The following is a 14,755-nucleotide window of genomic DNA, read 5'->3' on the forward strand; positions in this document are numbered from 1 at the left end:
AATATAATGTTTCTTGTTATGTTCCTTCCAGCATGTAACTATATCATTATATAATATAAACACCAAGGTATTGGCAAAAGTTGATAAAAGTATGCAGGAAGTTTGGGGAAATTCCTTATTTATTTCTCAGGAAATCAATTGATGTATTTTTCAAAAATGCTAGAATATTTTAAGTTAGGATAGTCTGAACAATGATGTGACCTATTCCCAGTCTGCAGTTGACCTCTATAATCATGACATTCTTTCTTTCTCTTGGGATTTTTATAATTATTTCCTAGAGGAGTGAGGGTCCAACACCTTAGGCAAAAGTCATCTATGAGGATCTCACCCAAAGAAGCTGTATTTTCAGGGGAACAGTTGTCCCCATTACAGCACTGCTCTAGTATTCCCTCCAGGCATAATTAATTGGGTGAACTCTTAAAAAGTAGTATTCTGATAACTGATTTTTTTAGGGTTGATAAAAAGTGAGAGTGAGGAATTTTTTACAACCAAGAACATATAATGAATAAAAAGATAAATTTTTGCTTCAAGATATTCACTTATTTTTTCCATTTCTCTAACTCATTTACATTAATATGACCCATATATATTTTTAATATTAAGTAGATATTAAAATTTAATATGTACCTTAGATAGTATTTATCAAAATGTAATCTACAGTTCTATTTCAAATAGATAATAATGAAGCTTTTATCTTGCAGACCATCTTTAAAACAGCTTCATGTTATGATTCTGAGGTAATTTGTTCTGCTTGTCAATGCTATCAGAGGATGTTGGTATCTGTAATTCCTAAATGACTTGTATAGCAACAAATTCAATTATTTGTAAATAATGGCTCTCAAAAAATGAACTCTTTTTGTGTACCATGAAATAAAATGCTTTTTAAGGTAGCATAAAAATGGGCAATGTTTTACAGGTGATCCTCAGAAAAGTTCAGATTTTCAAATATATTTTTGGGACAAAGAGATAGATATTTACAATGTCTTAATAGAGATAGAATAATTAATATTTAATAATATTGGTGCTTCCATTGTGCTGTAATGACAAATACTAATACAATGAACAATGACCAGCTATCGTGAAGGTAAAGAAAATCCTTTAATTTCTCATTTATAATAAAATGTTTATCAGTTGTGAAATAGAGCCATCATAAGGCCAAAGTAAAATATCTTTTCTTCAAAAAGACCTATTTGGGCTCAAAAAAACCCAAAAACCCAATGAACAGAAAAATGAAAATAATACATAGTTAACATGTTTTTAATTAATTTAAAAAAGAGATTACAGTTTTTCTTTCTGCTTGTTATTGCTGAAGCTAAATGATTTAGTCTCAATACAAAAATTTATTAAAATTAAAAATACATCCTATGGATAAACATAGAATTAATTTTTTAATTGAATTTGGCTTTCCCATTTGAATTTTACATTATTTTCCATTTTTTTCATGATTTTTTTTTCATTCTCATTAATCACCTGGTAACTATTTTTTACTTGGATTTTGTATGTGTTTAAAAATTAATCTTTAGACCTGAGATGTGTGTTCCATTTTTTTACCCCTCTTTTCACCACATATAAACCTTCTCTATTTTTTCTGTTATCTATCTCTACAAATTGGAACTTTTTTTTCTTCAGTTACCCTTACATAGTTTAGAATACAGGCTAAGCTACTATACATAGAGCTCCTGGCTTAGATGAAACACAATTTTATTTCACTCTTACTAATAAGTCATGAGGCAAGTGGTTCAGGCTCTCAGGGAAGCTCAACTATCCATGATCATTCACACTGGGGCTGGAGGAATTCTTCTTTGCATGAGGGAGCAAGAATTACCAGTATGTTGGCCATTCAATCCATAGGAAGAAAAGAGAGTGAGAGTCTAGGGCAAGCAATTTCCTTTCAAAACAAGAGATCAAGAAAGTTAAAGAACTCCCCCTCACTTTCGATGTATTAGACTTGAGACAAATGGCCATAAAAAGCTATGTACAAAAGAGACAAAGAATAGTCCTCAGCTGCGTGACCATATCCTCAGACAATTCATTATCATCACACATGAAGGGAATAACACATTTTGGGTGGACATTTGGAATGTGCTATATAAAATTAGAAAAATTTGAGTAATATAATATTGATTTTCTTTCTTACATAAACATTTGAAAAGCAATTATAATTCTTTCTGTCTACAGGTTCAGTTGGACATTTTATTCATTTCTAATCCTCTAGACTTCCTTCATGACATCAAGGATATTGTAATAATTTTCTAACCTACATGACTCCTTAGGGCTAGGTAAGTTTTCTACAGAATAACTTTGGAATGTGTTGACTATATTTAAGAAATATTAAACAATGTTCAGCTTATTTTAATACTTAAAATAATTAAATTATTGGTGCCAGTCCAATCTTCCAGAACTTGACACCACCAAATTTTACAGTTTTATCTTTTATTGTTGCTTATACATTCCTTCAATCCAGAACTCTATATATCTTTATGGCTTTGCTTCTACTGTTCTCTTTGTTTAGAGTGTTTACTTTTACTTTTATTGGAAAATTTCCTAACCTATAAAGCCTGAAACAAATGTTACTTTTTATTTGTCACCTTTTCTTTTGCCCTAAGAATTGATCTCTATGTTCTGTGACTATTGTATTTCTATTTTTCTTTTTATTTTACTTATTTGCCCTATCCTATGATAAAATAGGGGCTATAAGGTAGCACAGTAACTTCTGGATAAGATGGAGTAATTTGCTGCGACAAATACTCCTCTCATGAATAACAGAAAACCTAGAAAACTAAATAAAGACATCAGAAGTAATGAGGATGAGAGGAGTTAAGCTTCTGGAGGGTAGAATGGTATAGTGATGAGCAACAATCTGCAGACACATTTTTTTTCCTGAGGCTATTTGCGAATCCTGGTCATTGTCAAGAAGCTCAAAATATAATTTGCCTGGGCAGAGTAGGACTTTTGTAGGAGATCACAACATTGAGGGTTTTGTTCATCTTATGAGCTAAAGAGAAAAGTAAAAGGAATTTTAGAGGATTCCAATATGTAGTGTTATGTGCCCTCTTCAGATGTCTGCCAAATTTTGAAGTCTTATGACTGAAAGATATAAGTTTTTACTTAAAACTTCTAAAAGTAAAGTGGGGTTTTCTAAAGTTTGACTGTTGAGAAGACAGAGTTGAGTTCAGGGCTAGACAAAGAGGTAAGACCTCCTGGAAGAAGTAAAGTTTCCCACTAGTATCTTTTTAGGCATCAACACTAGGAAGAAGGCCAGCTGGAGACACATTGAGGCTTATCAAACTACAGTATCAAAATCAAATCAGCTAGATCGTGGAGCTGAATTTTCCCCAGTGTGTCTGTCTTGCAGAAAAAAGAGTAAACTGTCCTTGAAAGATAATAATATAGACTTTGGCCTCTAACAGATTGTATTTTGGTGTCACATCATCTTCAACAATATGTGCATACCCCTAGTTGTTAATAGGATTATTTGCTAATAATTAACAGAACTCCCAAAGAGTTTTCCAAAGTATTTCCCCTTGGCTAATGAGATATTCATTTTCTGGGAAGTTACCTTCCCTTACCATGGGGTCAAAACATAGCCAATGATTGTATTTTACAAAGGTACAAAAAGCAGGCCTGTTTCCTCAAGTGGGTCCAATGGTCCTATGTAATATATACTTCTGAGACTTACCTCCATGGATTAAAATAAGATTGGACATCACTGGAAGCTACATATTTACTCAGCTATCTTTTTACCTATCTTGCCTACTGCTTTCATTATGGGATTTTCTTCACAGGCAATCTATTTCAAACTTTATTTCCAGAGAAATCACCCTAAGAGAGACCCTAAAATTATTTTTACCGTGTTCTGGGTTTTATTAAAAATAAATAAGGAGGGGCACCTGGGTAGCTCAGTGGCTGAGCATATATGCCTTTGGCTCAGGTCACGGTCCTGGGGCCCAGGGATCTAGTCCCACATCAGGCTTCCTGCAGGTAGCTGCTTCTCCTTCCACCTATGTCTCTGCCTCTCTGTGTCTCTCAAGAACAAATAAATAAAATCTTTAAAAAATAAAAAATAAATAAAAATAACCAAGGAGCATCTGGGTGGCTCAGTTAGTTAAGCACTGGATTCATGATTTTGGCTCAGGTCATGATGTCATGAGTCCTGAGATCAAGTCTCACATTGGGCTCCATGCTCAGTGGGGAGTCTGCCTAAGTTTCTTTCTCTTCCTTTCCCTCTGCCCCTCCCCATCTGTAAACAAACAAACAAATAAATCTTTAAAAAATCACCAAAAATGTGTGATACAAGCCAAAAAGCAAAAGAAAAGCAGACAATAAATGTAATCTAGGTTTTGAAATTAGTAGATAAGGAGTTTGAAATAAATATAATTATGTGTAAAAAAATTAAAATAAAAATTGGAAGAAATGAATAAATGTATGGAGAACTTTACTAAAGAATTATAATCTATTAAAATAAAATCAAAAGCAACTTCAAGAACTGTAATTGGTAGGTTTAAAGAGCAGAAAACAGAATTACTCAGCTGGAAGAGAGGTCAGGGCAAAATATACAAAGTGAAACACTTTTTTATAGGTTGAATTGTGATTCCCCCATCCCCAAAATGTGTTGCAGCTCTAATACCAAGTATCTCAGAATATTATCTTATTGAGAAACAGGATTATTGCCTATGTAATCAGTTAAGACGAAGTCATACAGGAGGAAGGGGGGCCCTTCATCCAGTATGAATATTGTCTTTATAAGAAGAGGAGGGAAACCAGCCATGTGAAGGCACAGAGGTACAGAGAGGGTGTCATGTTAAGGTGGAAGCAGAGATTGGAGGGCGCATCTACAAGCCGATGATTTGCCAGTTGTCCCAGGTGTAGGAAATAGGAATAGAACAGATTGTCCCTCAAAATTCGCAAAAGTAACAATCTTTGCTGACATCTTGACTTTGGACTTCTGGTTTTCAGAACATTGAGAGAATGATTTTCTGTTTTCTTAAGCTATCTACTTAGTGGTAATTGTTATAGCCACCCTAGGAAGCTAATACCCATGGAGACGTTTGTTTTCCAAAAAGGGGAATAAATAAATATAAACGAAAGACATGGAAACCTGTAAAATCATACACACATAAAGAGAATTGTAGGGGTAGCAGAGTGAGGATTGGACATAAATCTTGCCGTGCAAGATTGCATTTCTGGAGGCTTTACAGCTCTTATGTACACAATGACCAGATCCCATAATAATCACTTTACATGCAAAAAAGCAAGAGAATATGACCAATAGTGAAAAGAAAAGGCAGTCAGCCATTGAAGATATTGACTATTATTAGATGGATGCTATTTTTTTTAACCACTCTTCTACTCTTCTTTCCAGCTTTATTTTTATTCTAGTGTTTGTGACTCACACTAATTAATTCCTTTGTCAACATTGTCAGGGAGAGACTTTATTAAAAACTTTATGTCCGGGGCACGTGGGTGGCTCAGTGGTTGTGCATCTGCCTTCAGCTCAGGGTGTGATTCTGGGGTCCTGGGATTGGGTCCCACATTGGGCTCCCCGCAGGGACCTGCTTCTCCCTCTGTCGGTGTCTTTCCCTCTCTCTCTGTGTCTCTCATGAATAAATAAATAAAATCTTAAAAAAAAAAAAAGAAAACCTTTTGTCCAACATTTGGGGAGTTGTGAAGTTACATTTGTATCTGTCCATGCATCCCCTGATCACTACTGAATGTCTGTGTAGACCATAAAGTTTAGTCACTCTTTATACTCCCAAAGATTCCTAATGCCCCCCTGGAGCACCCTCACTGTCCTGGCTCTTGAATCTATTTAATATTTGCTTTTCTGTCTCAACAGAAATTGGATGTTGTGTATAATATATTTTCATCACTGGTCAGATTTCTATAAATGGACAAAGAGCATTGAACCAATTCATTATTTTCAGTTGGAATTTAGATATCACATTTGGACTGGAAACTACCATTGTTATAATCGTCCTTGAGCACTTTAAGATTTGAGGTCTTTTGAATACTGTTCCTTGGACTTCTTGGCTCCCCTTGGATTTAATGTTTTATATTCTTTCATGTCTTATCTTGGCTCCTCTGTTGCCTGTAGAATTGTGTTGCTACAATCTCACTTGCTTTGAATCTGGTCAAGAATACCCGAGAGTATGAAAAAAATAATTGATTTTTTTGCCTATTAAATTGAAAGGGATTAGAACACTTATGAATGCTTGATACTAATTTCTTCCAAAAAGGGATAGAACTAGGCACAGATACTTATTATATCTAATAAAATTTAGCAGTTTCCTTATATTTTGTAAATAAAATACTGATAATTGGTGCCATAGTGTATCAATATTCTTTAAGCTATGGGTAAACGAACTAGAGTAAAATATGGAATATTTTCTGCTTTGGGGGTATATGCAATATATGTATATTACATAAAATTCAAATATTACTATGTCAAAAATAACAAAAATAAGTAATAAATTGAGAAATATATGCGGCAATTTCATACATTGAAAGCTCTGAATATATATACGTATGTAAATATATATTTATATAAATTTTTAAAATATCAATCCTATAAAAAATGTTTAAAAGAGTATAAACAAAAGGAAAAAGTTTCAACTGTTCTATTAAAATTAATTATAATTAAACATTTGATGTAAAAATATATTTTCTTTCCAGTTTGAAATTATTTTATTTATATATGTTTAACATTAAAATTTTAAAAGAACTCTCACAAAGTGCCATTCCAGAAAAATAGAAAACTTTAAGATAATCTTGTTTTTACTGAGTGATTCACATTTAAGAAATTATAAAATCCACGAGTTTATAGAAGCTTATATGTAAGTTTATAAAATAGTAGTAAAATCCTTTTAAGTCAAACCATAGCATTTGTTTCTTGTCAGGAACCCTATCCTATCAAAACAATTAGTTTCAATTAAGTATTCACCAAGTAACAAGGTTCTTTAACTTAATACTTTTCCACACTAAGCTAGATCTTCTATGAGTATAGTTTAGTTTTGCCTTAACATATAGTTTTTATCTTGAACATCATACATGAAGTTATAAAGCATGGACTCTTTTATGTCTGACATTCTATCAATATGCCCAATTTATTAATCCATTCTGTTCTACATGGATGTTTGGTCTTTTTCCAACTTGGATCTATTACAAATCATGTTGTGGAACACGTTAAATGTTTTTAATGAGTATGCACCTGCATTTCTATGAGGTATATATGAAGCTGCAGAAATGATGGAACCCTCTCTGTATCTACTTAATCTATTATCATTTATCTAACATCTATTTTTGTGTGTCATTTTAAAATATTTTTTCTTTTTTTAAAAAAGAATTTTTTAAAAGATTTTCTTTATTTATTCATGAGAGACACAGAGAGAGGCAGAGGAAGAAGAAGAGGGAGCCCAATGTGGAACTCGATCCCAGGGCCCTGGGGTCACACCCTGAGCCAAAGGCACATGCTCAACCACTGAGCCACCCAGGCATCCTTAAATAATTTTTTTCTAACTAGGTCATATCATTCATTATGAACTAATTTTTATCTATATTATTAGGTAAATGTCAAGGTTGGTGTTTTTTTTTATATGCATATCTGCTACCCAGTATTATTTATTGACTCCCCACTCTTTCCTCACTAAATTGCATTGAGATAGTCATTGTAAATGAATTGATTGAAAAGATAAGTGTTTCTGAATTATGTGTTCTTATCTGATCTATTTACCTATCAAGCACCAGTGCCATACTGTCTTAATTAGGGTATATTTAAAATTATATTTTATATCATAGAAAATTGTATATAAAGATAAATTTGGGGAGGGGGCTTGTTCCTTTTTCCTCAGACTTGCTTGACTATTATAGGTTCTTTGTATTTCCATATATGTTGTTAAATCAACTTGTCAGTTTTCACAAAATATCTTTGGGGTTGGATTTAATCTTGGGGGGCGCCTGAGTGGCACAGTCGGTTAATCCATCAACTCCTGGTTTCCACTCAGGTTGTGGTCTCAGGGTCATGATCTCTGGATTGTGATATTGAACCCCGTGTTGAACTCTGCTCTCATAGTGGAATCTGCTTGAGAGTCTCTCTCCCTCTTTCCCTCTCCCTTGTGCTCTTTCTCTCTTTCTCTAATATAAGTAAATAAATCTTAAAAAAAAAAAAAAAGATTTTTAATCCTGGCAATATTGAACTGAGTGTACCCTCACATCTACTAATGTCTTTTCTACTTTCTCTCAGTATTATATGTCATTTTTATCAGAGAGATGTTTTGTATCTTTTCATAGATTTATTCCTTATTTTTAGTCTTTTTGATGTTACTGAAATTTTGTTTCAAATTTAATTTTTCACTTGCTTGCTATTTGTATGTGAAAATATAATTTATTTCTCCATGTTGCACTCTATTTGGCAAATGTTCTAATTTTAAATGTTTTCTAATAGTGTATTAATTCTATAAACCTGATCATGTCATCTAAAAATGAGGGTTTTTTTCCTTTGTAGGACTGGTTAAGACATTTTTTGACTTATTACACTGCCAAAGATATCCAATACACTACTGAGGTAAAACATTGATAAAAAATATCCTTGCTCCCAATCTTGGAGGGAAAGATAATAATATTTCATTAATAAGTGTTACCTATTAGTTTTTTGAGGATTTTTTTTTAGATTAAAGATATTCCTTCTTATTCCTGGTGTGTTGATAGCTATTCTTTTTGCATGAACATGCAATCATTTTTTCAAATGATTTTATAATATATTGAGATTATTATTTTTTTTTATTTTATGTTGTTAATGTGATGAATTTCATTGCTTAGTTTTCAAATTTTTGAACCAACCCTACATTTCTGTAATAAATGTTAGTCTTGATGTATTATCTTCTTTAAAATTTTCTGTATTTAATTTGTTAATATTTTATTTATAATTTTTGTGTCTGAATTCATTAAACAGATCAGTGTAGAAATTTCTTTTTCTTCAAATGTATTGGCAAGGGTTTACTGTCAGACTCATGCTTCTCCACATACAATGAGTTGGGACTGGTCTCTCTTTTCATATTTTCTGGAAGAATTACTCAATTATCTCATGTCTTCTTTAAATGTCTGGAAGAATGCACTTGTAAATCTGTCTGGCCCAGTATATTTTTGTTTGTGAGGTGTTTTTTCTTTTTAATACTTCGCAAGGATTTCTTTTCCTTTTTGTTTTTTTTTTTTAATTTATTCATGAGAGACACAGAGAGAAAGAGGCAGAGACACAGGCAGAGGGAGAACCAGGCTCCATGCAGGGAGCCTGATGTGGGACTTGATCCTGGGACTCCAGGGTCAGCCCTGAGCCAAAGGCAGATGCTCAACCACTGAGCCACCCAGGCTTCCTTCTTTGTTGGATTTTTAAACAAAGTGTAGTGTGTTTCATTCATACAAAGAAAATATTTATTATCTGTACTTTCTTATATTGCTATTTTTTAAAAGATTGTATTTATTTATTCATGAGAGACAGAGAGAGAGAGACAGAGAGAGAGAGGCAGAGACACAGGCAGAGGAGAAGCAGGCTCCATGCAGGGAGCCTGATGTGGGACTCGATCCCGGGTCTCCAGGATCATACCTTGGGCTGAAGGCAGGCACTAAACCACTGGGCCACCCAGGGATCCCTTGTATTAATATTTGCATGCTGTATTTTTGAAGTTATTTTCCATTTCATATATTTTAAAGCTTTTTTGACATAAATTTCTTTATAATAAACTCTAATTTCTTATATACTGTTGGGAAAATATGGGTTTAGTTTATTAATTTCTGCTTTTATTTTTATTGTTTTCCTCCTCTATCTTCATTATAATTTATCCTTCTACTTTTCTTTCTATAGTTTTTAAGTGGGAAGCTAGAATAATTGATTTTCAGCATTCTTCTTTTTAATATATATCTAGATTTAATATGTATTTAATTTCCTTTCAAGATGCTTTAGCCACATTCTATATTTTTCAGTAACTCTATTTTCTTTTTTGTTTTTTTTTTATATTTTATTTATTTATTCATGAGAGACACACAGAGAGAGGCAGAGACAGGCAGAGGGAGAAGCAGGCTCCATGCAGGGAGCCTGACGTGGGACTCGATCCCAGGTCTCCAGGATCACACCCTGGGCTGAAGGTGGCACTAAACTGCTGAGCCACCCGGGCTGCCCAGTAACTCTATTTTCATTATCACTTAGATGATAATATTGTATGTTACATTATAATCTCCTTTTTTGAGATTTTTAAGAGTGCTGAATACTTCTCAAGGCTTTGGGGATTTCCTAGTTATTTTTATATTATTGTGCTCTAACTTAATGTCATAGCTGTTAGACAACAGACACATGTAATTTCAATCTTTGAGACATTTTTAGAGTTATGCTATGGTTCAAAAGGTGTTCTATGTTGAAGTATGAATGCATGTTTGATTTATCAACTTTTGTTTTATTAAATTTGAAACTGTATATGTCTATAAAACTTTGAGTTTTAGATCTTTGTTTTGATTGTTTCACTATTTCTTAATGTCTTTTATTCTTTATAATACTCTTTTATTCTTTTAATCAATGTTGTCAAGGAATAGCTTTTCCTACTTTTATTTCCACCATTTCTGTGTCCTTTTAAATTAATTAATTGATTATAAAAGATTTTATTTATTTATTTATGAGAGACACAGAGAGAGGCAGAGACATGGGCAGAGGGAGAATCAACCATTAAGCCACTCAGGTGCCCCTTTGTGCCCTTAATTTAAAATGTGCATCCTGTGTACATTATGCAGATTGAACTGTAATTTCAATCTACTCTGAAAAATCACAGATAGCGGTAAAAGTAACGTGTTAGGGGATATTTTTATCTAAAATAATGTAAGATAGGACTGCCTAGGTGGCTCAGTCAGTTAAGTGTCTGCCTTCAGCTGAGGGCATGATCCTCGGGACCTGGGAACAAGCCCTGCTTCAGTCTTTCTGCTCAGCGGGAGTCTGCTTCTATCTCTTTCTCTGTCTCTCCCCTGTGCTTGTGCTCTCTCTTTCTCAAATAGATAAATGAAATTTAAAAATAAATAAATAAAAATAGTGTACGAAAACTCGGATTTCCATTTCATGTCATTGGTTTATCTTTATTTTAATAGTTCAGGACTCAACAAAAAACTTATTTATAGCATTTGGATTTATGTGAAGTTAAAAGACATGATAAGAATTATTTCTATGTAGGGGACCTGGGTAGGACAGTCAGTCACCCCATGCTTGGTTTTAGCTCAGGTTGTGATCTCAGAATCATGAGATCAAGCCCCACAGTCAGCCCTCTGTCTGGCTCCACACTCAGTGCTGAGTCTGCTTAAGTTTCTCTCCGTCTCCCTCCACCCATCATCACCACTCTTTCTCTCTCTTTCACTTACATAAGTAAGTAAATCTTTTTAAAAAGGGTGATTCTATGTTTTAATAGTTATTTTCTTTCATATGCAAAATTATCATTTTTTATATTTACATATGCATTATATAGCTTCTGCTCTGTAAAGCCTTTTACTTCTTCTAAGGAAAACCCAAGCTATGACTATCAACACCTCCATTTTACTTCCTATTTAAAGAAATATATTATGTTATGACTAAACTTATTTATATAAAGCTATATAATAGGTTATTGTCATCTACAATTTTCTATTATGAATGCTTGTTAAATAAAGAGGAAATTTTTTTAAATTATATGAAAAGTGTCTATATAGCTATTAACTAAATATCTGCCATATATTCTGTTACAAAAACACTGTTGTACATGCTGGCTAAGATTTTGTGTATTTCCAAGTAACTTATGTAAAAGGTTCAGTAGCAGATTTATTTGGTCACAGAAAAAAGTAATTCTTATGTTTACCTATTTAATTTATGATTGTATTAGATTAGTACATTATTTATAAATATTTAATTCAAGAAGGTAGCATGTTCTGACATCCTTCACATTGTGCCTTCATTTAATTTAGTAAAGTAGTTCATCAAATAGAAATTTGTGCTCCGTTTATACAAAATAATATGTATTTCATGAAGTTAAGATATATTTAAACATGATCTATGAGACAAGTTTAATTTGTCATATAAATATCTTCCAATAAATATCATTTCCCTTTAGTAAAATATTCAGGTCTAACTAAGTGAATTAATAGCCATTTAAAGGATTTAACTTAAACTCTTTTATTTATTAATGTGATAATAAAATGCTTATTTGTTGGTTTTATTTAATTAAAATATGCTTTTATTTAATTTGTTAAGGCTTTGTTCACATTTGTTGAATTAATTCCAGAAGACAAATATAGAATGTAATATTTAACAAATTGTGGTATTTCTGAAAATTGGAACATTCTTTTTCTGTCTTTTTCTGTCTCCAGATTGTGAGTTAGGGATAAATGGGGCTAAGCAGAGATAGGTATGATACGGGAGAGCTAAGTTCTGGTCTCACAAGAGTCAAAGAATGAATCTCGTGGACATAGAGTGAGTAAAGCAATAGAAGTTAAGTAAAGATACAGAGAAAGCTTTCAGAGGTGAAAAGGGTCCCCACAGGGTTGCCACTGAGGGCTCATAGGGTTGGTATTTTACTGAAAGCTGGCTCTCTACCCAGCCTTGTCTAGCCCCCTTTCTCCTTAACTCAGGTAGGGGGCCACAGAATCAAGATCACAAAAATCCCCAAAATGCTGAGGTGTAAGGAAACCAGAAATAAGGAAACAATCCAGATCACCCTGCCCCAGGTGTAGGCAGGGAGAGTTTCTTTTTTATGACAGTCATCTGTGACCAACAAAGAATAACCAGACCCCAAAGAAGAAATAACCCATTAAAGATGTTATCACTAATCCTTACTCAATTTATGATATCGATAGAGACATTAAAAGGATTTAGGTTCCCTGGTTGGCTTTCAATAAAAGACCAACCATCAACCCCCTAGTGGCAACCCTCTTGGGACTCTTCTCACTCCTGAGGATTTTCTCTGTATCTTTACTTAATAAACTTCTATCCCTTTACTCACTTCCTTTGTCCATGAGATTCATTCTTCGACTGTGTGAGACCAGAGCCAAGCTCTCCCGTACCAATTGTACATGCTTATTTCCATTTAAGTAACTGAATGTCAGAGTGAAAATCTTCCTAAGTTCTCAAATAGTAAAATCCTGCAGGTAGGTTTGAGTCTTATTCTAATTAAATTTAAAACTCATTCTCTCAGTTGAGAATTCTCGTGACAAACAGGTAGATAATAGCTTCGTGCATTAACATTACTAAAACTATAACACTTTATACACAGACATATATAAAGACATATATATTTTGTTTTCTACCCAAATGGCTTTAAAAAGGGCTATAAAGAAATATATTTAAATTGGATAACAAGTATTTTTATTAAAGAAAAAATTCAAGAAAAGAATACCCTAGGAACATGTATCAGTGGTATCATTTTTTTGAAAGCTGTTTTTCCCTAATACATCTTCACCTCATATGTTGGAATCTTATCTGCTGAAACCACCTCTCCTTATTAGGATCAAGCCTGAAATATCTCAAAGTATTGTTTATGTTTGAAGGGACTTTGGTTTTTAAAAAGGAAAACCTTCAGACCTGGAGAATGTATTCAAGAAGCTCAGGCATAGCACACCATCTGAGTATGTTTGGGAGGAGAGGAATAGTTTTCTGAGAAAGGGTAATGTCTTTGAGATAAAGATGGACTGACCCAGCACAGAGTTTGAGGTGGGGGTGGAGGAAGTAAGACCCTGAATAGGAATTATCTCAAGGTTCTGTTTGCTAGTGAAGTGATCAAGCTTGAAGTCCAGAGCTAGAGCTTTTTTATGCCCTTTTGTTATGTCCTCTACTGCATTAGCCATCTGATCTTGCTGAAAGTAAGATCTTATGAACTTAAAATTTCCTCATCTTTGAAAAGGAGTTTTAAATGCCTGATCTTCCTCTTTTAGAGTTGTTGTGGACATAAAAGGGAAATATGCATGAATTACTAGTCCTACAGAAAGTTCAGACGTTTTTGCTGTTGTCTATCATGACCACGAAGTTTTCTTTCTGGTCCTGTTAAATACTTGCATCTTTTAATTGTTGTTTCCATGATAATCACTGAAGTTTGAAAATAGAGTTAATTGTATATATGAAGTAAAACTAAAGCAATGGTATTAATCTTGTTTCCGAAAATAATATAATAATATATGAGAACGGTGTGTATGTGTGTATGTGTGTGTGTGTGTGTGTGAAGAGGGTGGATGAGAGAAATAATGTGAAGTAGCTTTACTTCAATAAATCAATTACTTATTGTCAAAAATATATTAGGGAGCCTTCATGATATTAGGAATGTTTTGGTGAGGGTATGGGTTGAATAGTAGCTTCCAAAATTATGTTTAAATCCTAATCCCTGGGACCTGAGAAAGTGACTTTATTCTGAAAAATAAGGGATATTTGCAGATATAGTAAATCAAGGATCTCAAGATAAGATTATGCTACATTTAGCATAAACCCTAAAGCCAAAGATAGATGTCATTATAAGAAAAGGTGGAGAGAAACGAGATACAGAGAAGGCCTTGTGAAGAAGGAGGCGGAGATCAGAGCTCTGTTGCCACAAGCCAAGGAATGCCTGAAATGCTAGAAGCTGGAAGAGACAAGGAAGATTCTTCCCCTGAGCCCTATGGAGTGTGGCCCTGCCTGATTTTAGACTTCAAGAACTTTAAAGTAAAAAATTTCTGTTGTTCTTAGCCACTCTGTGGGAATTTGTTAACAGTAGTTCTACAAAACTAATATAGTGTG

The 14,755-nt window shown here is 33.5% G+C and overlaps 1 long non-coding RNA gene across 1 annotated transcript in view; it reads left to right on the plus strand.

The window, feature by feature from the left end:
• Positions 1-2,175: 2,175 nt before the first annotated feature.
• Positions 2,176-14,755, plus strand: part of LOC140625100 (uncharacterized) — a 72,885-nt gene continuing 60,305 nt past the window's right edge. The window contains exon 1 of the long non-coding RNA XR_012024473.1: positions 2,176-2,279. This is a non-coding gene — a long non-coding RNA (uncharacterized lncRNA). The remainder of the gene's footprint in view (positions 2,280-14,755) is intronic.

Source organism: Canis lupus, chromosome 35 (genome assembly GCF_048164855.1).
Source record: "Canis lupus baileyi chromosome 35, mCanLup2.hap1, whole genome shotgun sequence".
NCBI lineage: Eukaryota > Metazoa > Chordata > Mammalia > Carnivora > Canidae > Canis > Canis lupus.